Source organism: Cicer arietinum, chromosome 3 (genome assembly GCF_000331145.2).
Source record: "Cicer arietinum cultivar CDC Frontier isolate Library 1 chromosome 3, Cicar.CDCFrontier_v2.0, whole genome shotgun sequence".
Lineage (NCBI taxonomy): Eukaryota > Viridiplantae > Streptophyta > Magnoliopsida > Fabales > Fabaceae > Cicer > Cicer arietinum.
In genome coordinates, this window is record NC_021162.2 from 34923909 (window position 1) to 34937851 (window position 13943).

Sequence of the window (13943 nt, forward strand, 5' to 3'; positions counted from 1 at the left end):
CACGACTCAAAAATCACCATAAGGTGGACCAATCAACTCATGGAACCACCCAATGGCTCATCACGGTCACCACTAACTATGAAATGCATGAGTATACTCTGATTCTTTCACAACAATCATTATGTAAATGCAGCAATTAAAAGACTCCTCTTTTAATACTTATTAAACACTAATAATTTTTACTATTTTTTCACAGAGAATACTCAAAACATATTCTCATCAATAAAATTTATAACACATATGTTATCAGTTATGAATATGTAATCACATCAAATACATAAACAATCGTGTGCACATTTATTCACCACGAGAACAAGGAACATGTATACAAACACACATTATATTCAAGCATATATCATATAATTAGAAAGTGCCCTAACCTCAACAGTGCTTTATTGCACAAGCAACTTGCACTACGCGAGCATAACCTAACCGGCGATTCCAACAACACCTCTCAATTTCCTTGTACCTTAAATTAATCAATTAACTTATTCAATACAAGTTTCTAAACCAACCCCAAATGATCCCTAGGTTCAGCCACTATCCAAATAAATTAGGGTTTGGCTTTTCTCTTAGGTTCCCTTACTTCAAGAAGACATTGGTTTAAGTACTTTGGCGAAAGCAAATTTTAAAACACTTATGCTACACTTTGAAAATCTTGAAATTGTTTTTTTCAAACTTATTGAAGTTCAACTCAAATATTTGTCTTTAACAACATAGAACAAAATATTTTCTTAATAAAATCAATCAAAGACAAACATACTCACACCATTTGAAATTTCAATTAAATCATCCATCAAATAATAAATTTCAACACTTTAGTATTTGAAAAACTACTAGAAGATTTTTATTAAGAAAATTATAAATAAATAAAAAAACTCAAATACTAAGAGTTTCAATATTCTAAATGCTCAAAATCATGATTCTTCCACTTTGAGATTTTTCAAACTTTAATCTTTATTAATTATGCTTTGTATATAAACTTTCATATAAAAACCACATTTTACATCAACACCAAATATTTTTCAAGTTCACAATTTTCTTTTAAGTCTCCAACTAAAATCTTCATTCCTAATAAAATCACATATCGAAACCTAAAATTATAATCAATCATTGTTTTTCAAAATGCCTAAATACTTTTTCAACTTCAAATTTTAGCATAGCGTTGACATCTATACTATAAAATTTAAAACTTTTAACTTCAAAACTTAAGTTTGACATCTCTATAACTATTATCAAAGTCATGAAGTTTGAAATTTTGTTTCTCAAAGTTAAATCTCTTCATAAAAATTGAAAACTAAAACTTTTTAGTTCAATCTATAAAGGTTGAAACCTTGATTTCACAAAAATCACAAGAGAATTTTTTTCTAACTTCTTTAAAGTTCATAAAATTTCTACCACTAAATACTTTTTAATTAAAGTAGCCCACAACAATTCATTACCCCTTTATTTCAAAACTTATTCCAAAAATATTTTCTAGGACTTTTTTTGTTTCTATCTCTTTTCCTTAAAAGTTTTAACCCAACAAACATAAAATATTTAGAGTTCTCCCCACCGCTAACTCGGTGTCAACAATCTCGATTCATTTTCGAGACTCAAGGAGCTAACACCATAAACATAGGGAATTATAAAATTTATTTCAAGGTTACATTAAAATCACTCACTTACTTTAAAATTCCCATTTCACAACTTTAAGTATTTTTTTTAATAAAAATATATCACTTTGGTCCACAAATATCTTAACATCTAGTTGTTATTTTAATTAAAAAAATATAACTAAACACACTTGCAAAACTCTTCTTAACTTTACTGACTTAAATCCTATAATAAAATTTCTATTGTTAGTTCAAACTCATTTATTTGAAAACAACTCATTGCGTTACTCAAACACATACAAAAATCAAAATTTCACATTATGACACACCACATTTGTTATTCAAGTTATTAACTCCTCTAATTTCAATATTAACAAAGCACGAAAGCAAAAAAACACATTTTCCTTTTACTTTTTTACTTAGGGTTTTTTATTTTTGAAAGAAAAAGATTTGAAAATGTTTCTTTGGACTTCCTAAATATTAATAACAACCATAATAGTGATAACCAAGCAAGATTAAAGCTTAAAACATAAAAATAAAAAAAAAATTGCATGCTTACGGGTTTGAGAGAAAGGAGGTAAGAAATGGTTACCTCAACTAGTGATCCTTAGCTCTTTGTAATTCTCTCAAGTAGTGAAACAACTTTGTAGTTGGAGGTTTTGTGATTGTAGGGGGAAGTGTTTTTGTTTTTCTCCTTCCTTTAATTAATCTACTATCTCATATCCAAACTAATCTCTAAAAATTTCTAACCACAAAAATTAATCACATAAATTTAATTCTAAAATCTCACAATCCTTTATGACACTTAGTCATAATCACATATCACACCACTCACAAGTAATATGCGATAGATAAATTTAACAGTAATGTGCGACGTCTTGAAATATTAGTCGATAATAATCCTCTATAATTCATTAAATTATTCTCCTACGAATAATTTTAACTGGGTCTTTGAAAATATTTTTAAAATATTTTACCAACCTGCCAATTCTCTTCTAATCCTTCTTACACAAGTGATTCTAGTCAGCACACAAAAAGAGATAGTGAAGTGGCTTATTTTGGTCCTTAACCAAGTCTTACTACATAGTAAGAAAATATCTAGATATTTTCATTAACCACTCAATAAAATCTTAATATCCTAGAAAATTATCTAGCTATTTTGTGACTTTAAGTCACATCATCTCGTTCAGTCTCCGATTTCGTTCTTAAACGAGTTGCATTTTGCTCATGGATAAATTTATCGGTAACTTAAAATTTTGATAACAAATCTACAAATTAAAGCTTTACAATATTTCGCAAATAAATTTTTATTTGACGAAATTTTTGTTCCTTAACTTAGAAAAATATAACGAGATAAAATTCTCTTTATAGTTGATATATAAAACACTCAGTTAAACTTTGGTGCCATACGAAGTTCGTTAAAATTTAAACAATGGTTATATCTTGCATGTTTTCAAAAAACTCAGTAGAAAACTAATTATGAAATTTCAACAATGCCAAGACATTCCTGTAGTCTTTTAAAATCAATGAAATATCCAAAAAAAAATTCATAGATCAATTTGCAAGTCATACACTTATAACAATTTTACAAACAGACAATGAAAACGGTAAACAAAGAAAATAATAAATAATATAAGGCATAATTATACAATAAGCCCTAATTCTTATTATAAATAAATTACGAATCTTACATTACTAGCCTCCAAAAATAAGTTTCGTCCTCGAAAAATAAAGTAAGAGTAATAACCCACCCTGGTTTTGCACTGAAACCCAACATATATGACATAACTTTTTTCACTGTGCCTACGCGAAGAAAGTATCGGTAAGACTTGTCTGTTCCATTAAACAAGATTTTGTCTACTATCAACAAGAGATTTTGGATGATCAATTCCTCAATTTGTTAATAGGTAGCTAACAACCATGATGGTGGCTTAGAGCATCTTAACCTAACAGTAATAGCGTTCCCTATGACTTGTAGTTAAGGTTGTCCTAAGGCACAAGCGGTCTAACAATCTCCTCAAGGTCCACTCAATTTTCCTTATTTTCCTATCACTTTGATCGTATCAATGAAGTACAATTGCCCCAAAAAATAATAAGGCATATTTGGACAATAAGCCCTAATTCTTGTTATAAATAAATTACGGGTAAAAACTTGATAAGACCGCAAGTGCATAGTATTATCGCATAGTAAAAATTGTCGTTCCCACAACGACTTTATTATGAGTACTAGTGTCTCTTTACTATGATGATTAGCTAAAATAATAAATGTTGATAATTATTTTGAGGTTTAAAATTCAGAATAAAAATAAAGCCTGTAGTTTTCACAATGATGAATACAATAAAATTAACCTTCTATGAGTTATGGGTGTTAAACTCTTAAAAATTAGATAAATAATTATAACTAATGTCTTCTTTTAAAGAACAAAAGTGTATTTTAAACTAATAACCAACCTATTTTCATGATTGATGTATTAGTAAAATCATTTAAGAGAAGATATCTTTCATGATTTCAAAAGAACCAAAATCTATTTTCGTGATTTGATTCTCTTGGTCAATCTTAGGGGTCAGATACCAAATCTACCTTTTAGTATATTATTTGATATCTAAGTATGAATATGATTCTTACTAAGATTAGATTGAAAGGTCAACACCCATGAAAAAAAGAAATAAATTTTTTTAGAAATCAAACATTGGAAATCCTACAATCCCAATACAAGGAAAATCTGCTCATATATGATCATAGTAGAATCAAAACTTAAATATAAAAACATTAGAAATATAAAATAACATAATAACAAAACAAAACAAAAATAGAAAATTGAATATTATTGAAACTACAAAATTTCTAAGAGAAATACCAGAACAAAAGAAAGAGTAGTAAGAGATTGTGAGTGGGAATATATGTCCCTAAAACTAAGTATTTTGGCCCTTTTTATAGTCCTAGGAGCTTTCATGAGCTTTAATTACAAAAAACCATCATAATTTCATAGGAGGAAAATGGTTCAACATAAAATGAGCAATTTATGGCCATAATAGCCATTACTGCCATGCAGTAATAGATGCAACAACAGAAGATGAACAAATTATGGCCATAATTGTCATTATTGCCAGGAAGTAATAGGTGTTGTAGCAGTAGATGAACAGATTATGGCCATAATGGTCATTGCTATCAGGCAATAATGCTTGCTGACTTGAAGTGGCAAATTCTTTTTTATTTTTTTTTCGTTCATCCATTATGGCTATAATAACTATTATGGCTAGGCAGTAATGCTTGCTGAAACTTGAGTTTCTTTCATTTTCATGATCATGATGCATCGTGATTGCACCACTTGACTTCAAGGCTCTTTTGCACCAAAAATCTTCACTTATTCCTTCACTCCTCCTTGCAATCAAACAAAACAAAAATGTAGTAAAATAGAACTAAAATCGAATTAAAAACATCAAATTAACCTATCAAATAAAGCTATAAAAATAGATTAATTCCAGCTTATCAATTCCCCCATGCTTGAATCATTGCTTGTCCTCAAGCAATTGTTTCAAGTAAAAGTTATGGACGAGCAGACACCATGGATAGGAACTCAACATTCAGTTCAAGTGTATGCAATAGGCAACTTCCAAAACCAATGGATAACCAACTTCGGTTCCAAATTAGTGACTTAGATTCCTCTGAAAACATAATTCTCATCAATATGACACTCATCTCTCAAATTCTCTCAATGTTTCAGGGTAATGGCATTCACTCAAAGTTTCACCAATGCAATGTTTCTGCCATAGGCTTGATTATTAACCAACTCTCCACCACATCTCTCATGAGAGCATATATGAATCAAATTTAAGGTTGTAACGGGGCTAAGGGTTAATAGGTGGGGAAAACCAATAAAGAGATATTCAAAATCTATTTCAAATTAAACATATGATCATAGATACCCTTTTTGAATAATTGCAGCTCAACGTATTCAAATAATCTTTCATCAGCCCAGACTTCAATCATCAGTCAAATGTGTTACTCCGAGTTGAGCATCTTATTGTGTCTTTTCAAACTGAGACTAAGAGCATTTTTGTTTTCTTCTTTTCTCCTTTTTTTATTATGATTATTTTTTAAAAGTTGCGCTACTTTATTCAAAAGGGCACCCAATAATGATTTTATTGATAAATCAAGGGACCAAGAAAGATAATTCATGTTAAGCTCAACGTGGGCAGCTAACGGAAAATATGAAACAAAACAAAACAAGTCTTGAGGCCTGTAAAAAACTAATTATAAAGTGTGTTTTTTTTCTTCAAACATGATCACAAGATAATTTAGCCTTGAGACAGTTGCAAGTCAAGTTCTAAAGAACATAGTCAATGGTGAATAATCACTCATAATAAAGAAAAGGGGCATAATATTTGATGATGTAACACAATCCCCTATATAAGCCCAAAACTCACATTTAGTAGCTAATCAATGAGAACACACTGTCAAAGAATAAGCTAATTTATCAAACTAATAGATCCGAAGGTGATTCCATTGCCTATTTAACAACATGCACAAAAATTATGGTTCCCTATCAAGGACATCAAAAGGTTTTCTTTCAAGCAAGGAGAAATTATTTATTTATATATATTAACAAGTTGAGCAAACAAGAAAACGTACCCCCATGCTTGGACCCTACATTGTCCTCAATGTAAAAAGTAAAATTGTGATGAAAGGGGTAAGAAAGCTCACAAGATTATGGTGGTGGTGGAAAGTGGCCCTGTGCACATATTACGACCATAATGGTCATTACTGTCAAACAGTAGCCCTTGCTGCCTCCTCATGTTTGCTGCATTTTTCTTGTTTTAGCTCAGCCTACAAAACAAAAAGAAATTTTGAAAAATTAAAACCATGGGTTGCCTTCCATACAACGCTTGTTTATGGTCCTTAGCTTGACCTTCATTTTGTAAATCTTAAGTTGGAGATCGAAGAATAAGACTTACCCCTTTCTCTATTGGATTCCCAACTACATAATGCTTCAACCTTTGACCATTCACAATGAAAACTCTAGTGGCCTCACTCCAGATTTATACAGCTCCAAACGGGAACACCTTATGAATTTGAAATGACCCGGACCACCTCAAACGAAGTTTACCTGAAAACAACTTCAATCGTGAATTGAAAAGTAATACAAAGTCACCTTCTTTGAATTCTCTTTTTGTTATGTGCTTATCAATCCACTTCTTGGTTCTTTCCTTATAGATTTTAGCATTCTCATAAACGTCTAACCTCAACTAATCAAGCTCATTGAGTTGGAGCTTCCTTTTTTCACCAGCATCCTTCAGATCAAAGCTAAAGATCTTTATTGTCGAGTATGCTTTATGTTCGAGCTCAACTGGGAGGTGACAAGACTTGCCATAGATCAACTTGTAAGGAGTCATACCAATGGGAGTTTTGTATGCTATACGGTAGGCCCAAAGTGCATCATCTAGCTTTACAGACTAGTCCTTCCTTGATGCATAGACATTTTTCTCGAGAATGCTCTTAATCTCCCTATTGGAAACTTCTACCTATCCGCTAGTTTGAGGGTGATGTGATGTGGCAATTTTGTGCTTCACTCCATACTTTTTTAGCAGACCTTCAAACTGTTTAGCTATGAAATGAGAGCCTCCATCACTAATCACCTTCCTTGGCACACCAAACCTCGAAAATATTACCTTTTTAGAGAGCATAATCACTACCTTAGCATCATTTGTTAGGGAAGCGACATCTTCAATCCACTTGGACACGTAATCCACCGCAACAAGGATGTATTGATTTCCAAGAGACGAGGGAAATGGTCCCATAAGATCAACTCCCCAAACATCGAAGATTTCACCTTCGAGGATATTGTTCAAAGGCATGTCATTTTTTTATATGTTTCTGGTATGCTAGCATTGATCACGTTGAAGCACAAAGTGATGCACGTTTTTGAAGAGTGTGGGCCAGTAGAAGCCTACTTGAAGTATCCTTGTTGCATATTTTGAGGAACTAGGATGTCCGCCATTTGTGGAGGAATGACAGTGAAACATAATGCTTTCCATTTCTTCTTTCGAGACACGTCTTCTGAAAACTTCATCAGCCCCGCTCTTGAAAAGCAGTGGTTCGTCCCAATAATAATGTTTAAGATTTGATAAAAACTTATTCTTTTGTTGATAGTTCAAATCTGGGGGTAGTACTCCAACTGCTAGGTAATTTAAAAATCAGCATAACATGGTGCTTCTGTTTGTACAAGAGCAAATAATTGATCATCAGAAAATGAATCATTCAACGGCAACTCATTTCCATTTTTTTCATGTAGCATTGAGAGATGATCGGCCACCACATTTTTAATTCCCTTCTTGTCTTGAATTTCTAGATTAAACTCTTGGAGAAGTAGTATCCATCTGATCAGCCTTGACTTAGCATCTTTCTTGCTCAAGAGATGTTTAATGGTTATTGCACCTATAACAAAGTTGCTAGCATCACACATGATTTCAAATGGAAGACTCCAATCAGGTGGTTGCTTAATCGGGGCGAATATCAATGCTTCTTTTAACCTGCAAAATGACTCAAGACAAAATTCATCAAAGACAAAAGATGCATCCTTTAGGAGCATATTGGTTAGAGGCTTAGAAATCTTAGAAGAATATTTAATGAATCGGCGGTAAAATCCTTCATGCACCAAGAAACTTCTCAATTCTTTTACGGAGGTGGGAGGTGACATTTTCTCCATTTTTGCTTTGTCTACCTCAATACCTCACTCAGACACCAAATGTCCAGGAACAATTCCTTATCTGACAATAAAGTGGCATTTCTCCCAGTTTAACAAAAGGTTAACTTGTTCAAACCTTTCAAGTACATTTTCAAGATTTGTGAAACAATTATTAAAGGTTGATCTATACATAGAAAAATCATCCACAAATACTTCCATTATATTCTCAACAAAATCAGAAAAAATTGACATCATGCAACGTTGAAAGGTAGCAGGGGCATTGCACAAACCAAAAGGCATTATCCTATAAGCATAAGTGCCATAAGGACAAGTAAAAGTGGTTTTCTCTTAGTCGCTAGGATGAAAGGGAATTTGAAAAAAAACCAGAATAGCCATCCGAATAGCAAAAATGTGAATGCTTTGCTAACCTTTCTAACATTTGGTCAATAAAAGGGGAGAAGAAAATGATCTTTACGAGTTGCTTTGTTCAGTTTTCTGTAATCTATGCACATCCTCCACCTCGTAACTGTCCCAGTTGCAATGGATTCAATTTTTCATTTTTAACAATAGTGATACCCCTCTTTTTTGGAACTACTTGAACAAGACTAACCCATTTGCTATCAAAGATCGGGTAAATTACCTCGGCATTTAGGAGTTTAAGTACCTCTTTTTTCACAACTTATTTCATGTTAAGATTTAACCTCATTTGATGCTCAATAGAGGGTTTATAGTCCTCTTCAACTAGTATCATATGCATGCAAATTGATGGATTATTTCCCTTTAAGTCTGCAATAGCATAACCAATAGCTTTTGGATACATCTTGAGCACTCCAAGTAATTTTTCAATTTCTTCACCATTTAATTTAGCACTTACAATGACAAGAGATTTTAGGGCAAAGGCTTAAGTTCTACCTGTGGAGCCTCTTTTGGAGAGGTGCTGAATTTTTTGCTGCTAATGCCTCAAAATTTAAGTTTATAAGAGGTGGATTTTCATCCAACAAGTTACCATATGCATCAGCTTCCTTTGCCAAGTCTTCATGACTTGTGCTTCCAATAAAGCATGCTTCCAGCCCATCCTGTGAGAGTGGTCCTAAAGGACACTCCTTAACACAATGATCAATTAAATCGACCCTGCAACAAGAATCTTCAAGAGAAGGACTTTTCATAAGGTTAGACAAATTAAATTCAATCTTTTCATCACCCACATTGAAGACAAGCTTCCCATGTTTCACATCATAAGAAGAATTGAGACTTGTGAGTCCTCTTCCACTTCCAACACCATAAAATCAGTTAGTATAAACAATTGTCCTACTTTGATAGGAACATCCTCTAATATTCCCACTAGATACTTGATAGATCGATCAACTAGCTGCAAGGAAATGTTTGTGCGCTTTAACTCACCCACATCATGTTTCTTACAAACTGACAAAGGCATGAGGCTTACACTAGCCCCAAGATCACATAAAGCACGTTCAAAACTCATATCACCAATAACACAAGGAATAGAAAAACTTCCAGGGTCTTTAACTTTGGGAGGCAATTTATTTTGAATTATGGAACTACATTCCTCAGTTAAAGCAATTGTCTCATTGTCGTCAAGTTTTCTTTTGTTTGACAAATTTTTTTTAAAAAATTTAGCATATGACGTCATTTGAGACAGCGCTTCAGTGAACGAAAAGTTTATATATAAGTTGTTCAAAAGTTCCACAAACTTCCTAAATTGCTCCTCAATTTTAGCCTTGGTGAATCTTTGAGGAAATGGTATGGGTGGTTTGTATGGTGCCGGAGGTTTTCACTTGATGATTGGGTTCTTTCACTCTCATCCATAACATTCACTTCCACATCATTACTCTTGGGTTCCTGTAATTGTTTTTCGTTTCTTAATGTGACATCATTTAATTGTCCCTTGGGGTTAGGTTCAGGCTGCCCTGAGAGATCTAGAGGATGAAGCAACTTGTTGAGCCACTTGGGTGATTTGTGTTTCCAACATTTTATTGTGTGTGGCCATGGAATCTACCTTAGATAATAACTGCCTAAGTGCTTCATTCATTGACTGATTTAGATTTTTAAACTCCTCATTTTGTTTAGTTTGAGTCAACAAAAAATTTTCCAGCAAATTTTCTAAGCTAGAATTTTGGGGGTTGTTGAAAGACCTTGGTCCTTGGAAACAGGGAGGTCTAACCATTGGTTGGGGGATGGGATTAAGGGGAGGATTTTTGTAGAAAAAGTTTGGATGGTTCTTCCACCCTTGATTATAAGTATTTGAAAAAGGGTCCCCTTTTTTGTGGATTGTTAATATATTTAAGTTGCTCATTACCCACCCCACTATTAACAGACATTCCAACTTGAAATTCAACAGCCACATGACCAATAATACCACAAATTTCACAAGGAGAAGCATTTGGTGTGACATCATTTACATTCAATTTTTCAAATATTTAAAACAATGCATCTATCTTAAAAGCAATATGATCTAATGCATCAACTTCATACCTACCTACTTTCTTCTAAGGAGATCGATCACTTGACTATGTTCTTGTTCAGCAATACTCCTCCTGCAACAGCATCTACAGTCTTTCTTGTAGTGTATAAGAGTCCATTGTAGAATGTATAGACAATTAGCCATCTCTCCAACCCATGATGAGGGCACAATCTCAACATCTCTTTGAAACGCTCCCAAGCTTCATAGCGCGATTCTCCTTCCTTTTGAGAAAAAGTTGTGATTTGATTTCTCAATTGTGCAATTTTGCTTGGTTGAAAATATCTAGCAAGGAATGTTTGGTTTAACTTATCCCATGTGGTAATGGATTCAGAAGGCAATGAATGTTGCCAAGCTCTAGCTTTATCCCATAATGAAAAAGGGAAAAGTCTTATTCTAATGGCGTCACTAGGCACTCCATTCATTTTCAAAGTATCACAAAACTCTACAAAAATAGTCAGATGGAGGTTTGGATCATCCATTGGAGTACCGGATAATTTGTTTTGTTTTACCATAGATAGCAACGAAGGTTTTAATTGAAAATTGTTAGCCTCTACCGTTGGACGCGCAGTACTCGAATGTGGTACTGTAGTATTGGGAGAGGCATGTTCAGAAATGTTTTTATCTCTTCTTCTTCTCTTATGGACAAGAATCCAAAGACTTTGGATTCTTCGCATTAAAAGAGAGAAAAATCAATATATATATATATATATATATAATGAAATTTTTTAATCTAATCGGTATAGAAAAAGAGAATTAATATAAATAAACCGAAGTTCTCGACAACAGTGCCAAAAACTTGATAAGACCGCAAGTGCAGAGTATATCGCATAGTAAAAATTATCGTTCCCACAAGGACTTTATTATGAGTTCTAGTGTCTCTTTACTATGATGATTAGCTAAAACATTAAATGTTGATAACAACTTTTGCTTTAAAATCCACTATAAAAATAAAGCATTAGGAGTGTAGTTTTCACAATGATGGATACAATAAAATTAACCTTCTATGAGTTATGGGTGTTAAACTCTTAAAAAACAGATAAATAATTGTAACTAATGCTTTCTTCCCAAGAAAAAAAGTGTATTTTAAACTAATAACCAACCTATTTTCATGATTGATGTATTAGCAAAATCCTTTAAGAGAAGATATCTTTCTTGATTTCAAAAGAACCAAAATGTATTTTCATGATTGGATTCTCTTGTCCAATCTTAAGGGTCAGATATCAAATCTACCTTTTGATATATTATTTGATATTTAAGTATGAACATGATTCTTACTAAGATTGGATTTAAAGATCAACACCCATGACAAAAAGAAATAGAAATCGTTAGAGATCCAACTTTGGAAATCCTACCATCCCAAGAAAAGGAAGATCTACTCACATATGATCGTAGTAGAATCAAAGCTGAAATATTAAAACATTGTAAATATAAAATATCAGAATAAAATAACAAAACAAAAATAGAAAATTGAATATTATTGAAACTAGAAAATTTCTAAGAGAAATACAAGAATAAAAGAAAAAGTAGTAAGAGATTGTGAGTGGGAATATATGTCCTATGTGCTTTCATTAGTAATTTGGTCTTTTTTATAGTCCTATGTGCTTTCAGGAGCTTTAATTACAAAAAAACCATCACAATTTCATAGGACAAAAACGGTTCAGGAGAAAATGAGCATTTTATGGCCATAATGGCCATTACTGCCAGACAGTAATAGATGCAGCAACATAAGATGAACATATTTTGGCCATAATGCTCATTACTGCCAAGTAGTAATCCTTGTTGACTTGAAGTGGCAAATTCTAATTTTTTTTTCATTCATCCATTGTGGCTGTAATAACTATTATGGCCAGGCAGTAATGCTTGCTGAAACTTGAGATTCTTTTGTTTTCTTGATCATGATGCACCATGACTGCACCACTTGACTTCAAGGCTCTTTTGCACCAAAAATATTCACATATTCCTTCACTTCTCCTTGCAATCAAAACAAAATAAAAATCTAGTAAAATAGAACTAAAATCAAATTAAAAACATCAAATTAACCTATCAAATACAACTATAAAAATAGATTAATTCTAGCTTATCAGACAGAGTTCGTCAAAATTTAAACAGCGGGTATATCTTGCCTGTTTTCAAAAAACTGAGTATAAAATTATTTTTGAAATTTTAACAATGCCAAGATATTCGCGTAGTCTTTTAACATCAAGGAAACATCCGAAAAAAACTTCATAGATTAATTTGTAAGTTAGACATTTACAACAATTTTACAAACAAATAATGAAAACGGTAAATAGATAAAATAATAAACAACATAAGGCATAATTGGACAGTATGCCCTAATTATTGTTATAAATCAATTACGGGTCTTACACACAAGTTCAATCTCATTGCAGTTACCTTTGATTTCCACTTGCAAGGTAGATTTCTAAAGATCTTCTTGACATGATTAGACGTAGTATAGCTCTTTTGAAAAACCATTAGCCCAAAGACTAGAGTTTGGAATCTAGAAAACATTGTCTCAATGTTCTCATCTTCTTCCATTTGAAATAGTTTGTACTTCTTGTCAAGAAGATTGGCTTTAGTTTCATAAAATTGTTTATTTCCTTTATAGTAGAGAACTAAAGCATTGAAGATGCTTTTTTCTGTTTCCTTGTTGTTGTAGTTTTCGAACTCTTTGAAGATGATAACATTCATCATAAAGGTTCTGACTTTGTGGTGCATCTTTTATTATTTCTTTTGATCAGCATCGAGATTCTATCTAGATATTTCAACAGTAGCATCATATTTAGGAGCTTCATAGTCGTCTTCAACTATGTCCCAAAGTTCAGGATCATGTGATACATAGAAACTTCTCAACCAGTCTTTCCAATATTCAAATCTTTATCCATTAAACAAGGGAGTCTTGTTAATATTTCTACCTATAGCTTCATCACAAGAGTTAGTCAGAATAATAAGATATTTACTCATACAAATTTAAGTGCTCAACCTTGAGAGTGAACTCTGATGCCAATTGTAGAGAGAAAAACACAAGAAACGAGAGGGAGTTGAATTGTGTTTTGTTTTAAAAAACTTAATTTAAAAATTTTGACATTGAAAATAGAAATGTGTAAAACAATAACGAAAACAACACTTAGAGCTAATACAAGAGATTTTCAAGTTTTTGTAATAGAAACTCACAAATCC

At 32.4% G+C, this 13943-nt stretch overlaps 1 non-coding gene across 1 annotated transcript; it reads left to right on the forward strand.

Annotated features, from left to right (window-relative positions):
• Positions 1 to 10913: 10913 nt before the first annotated feature.
• On the forward strand, positions 10914 to 11019 carry LOC113784113 (small nucleolar RNA R71). The gene has a single exon (XR_003470139.1). It is a non-coding gene; the product is annotated as a small nucleolar RNA R71 (small nucleolar RNA).
• Positions 11020 to 13943: the final 2924 nt, after the last annotated feature.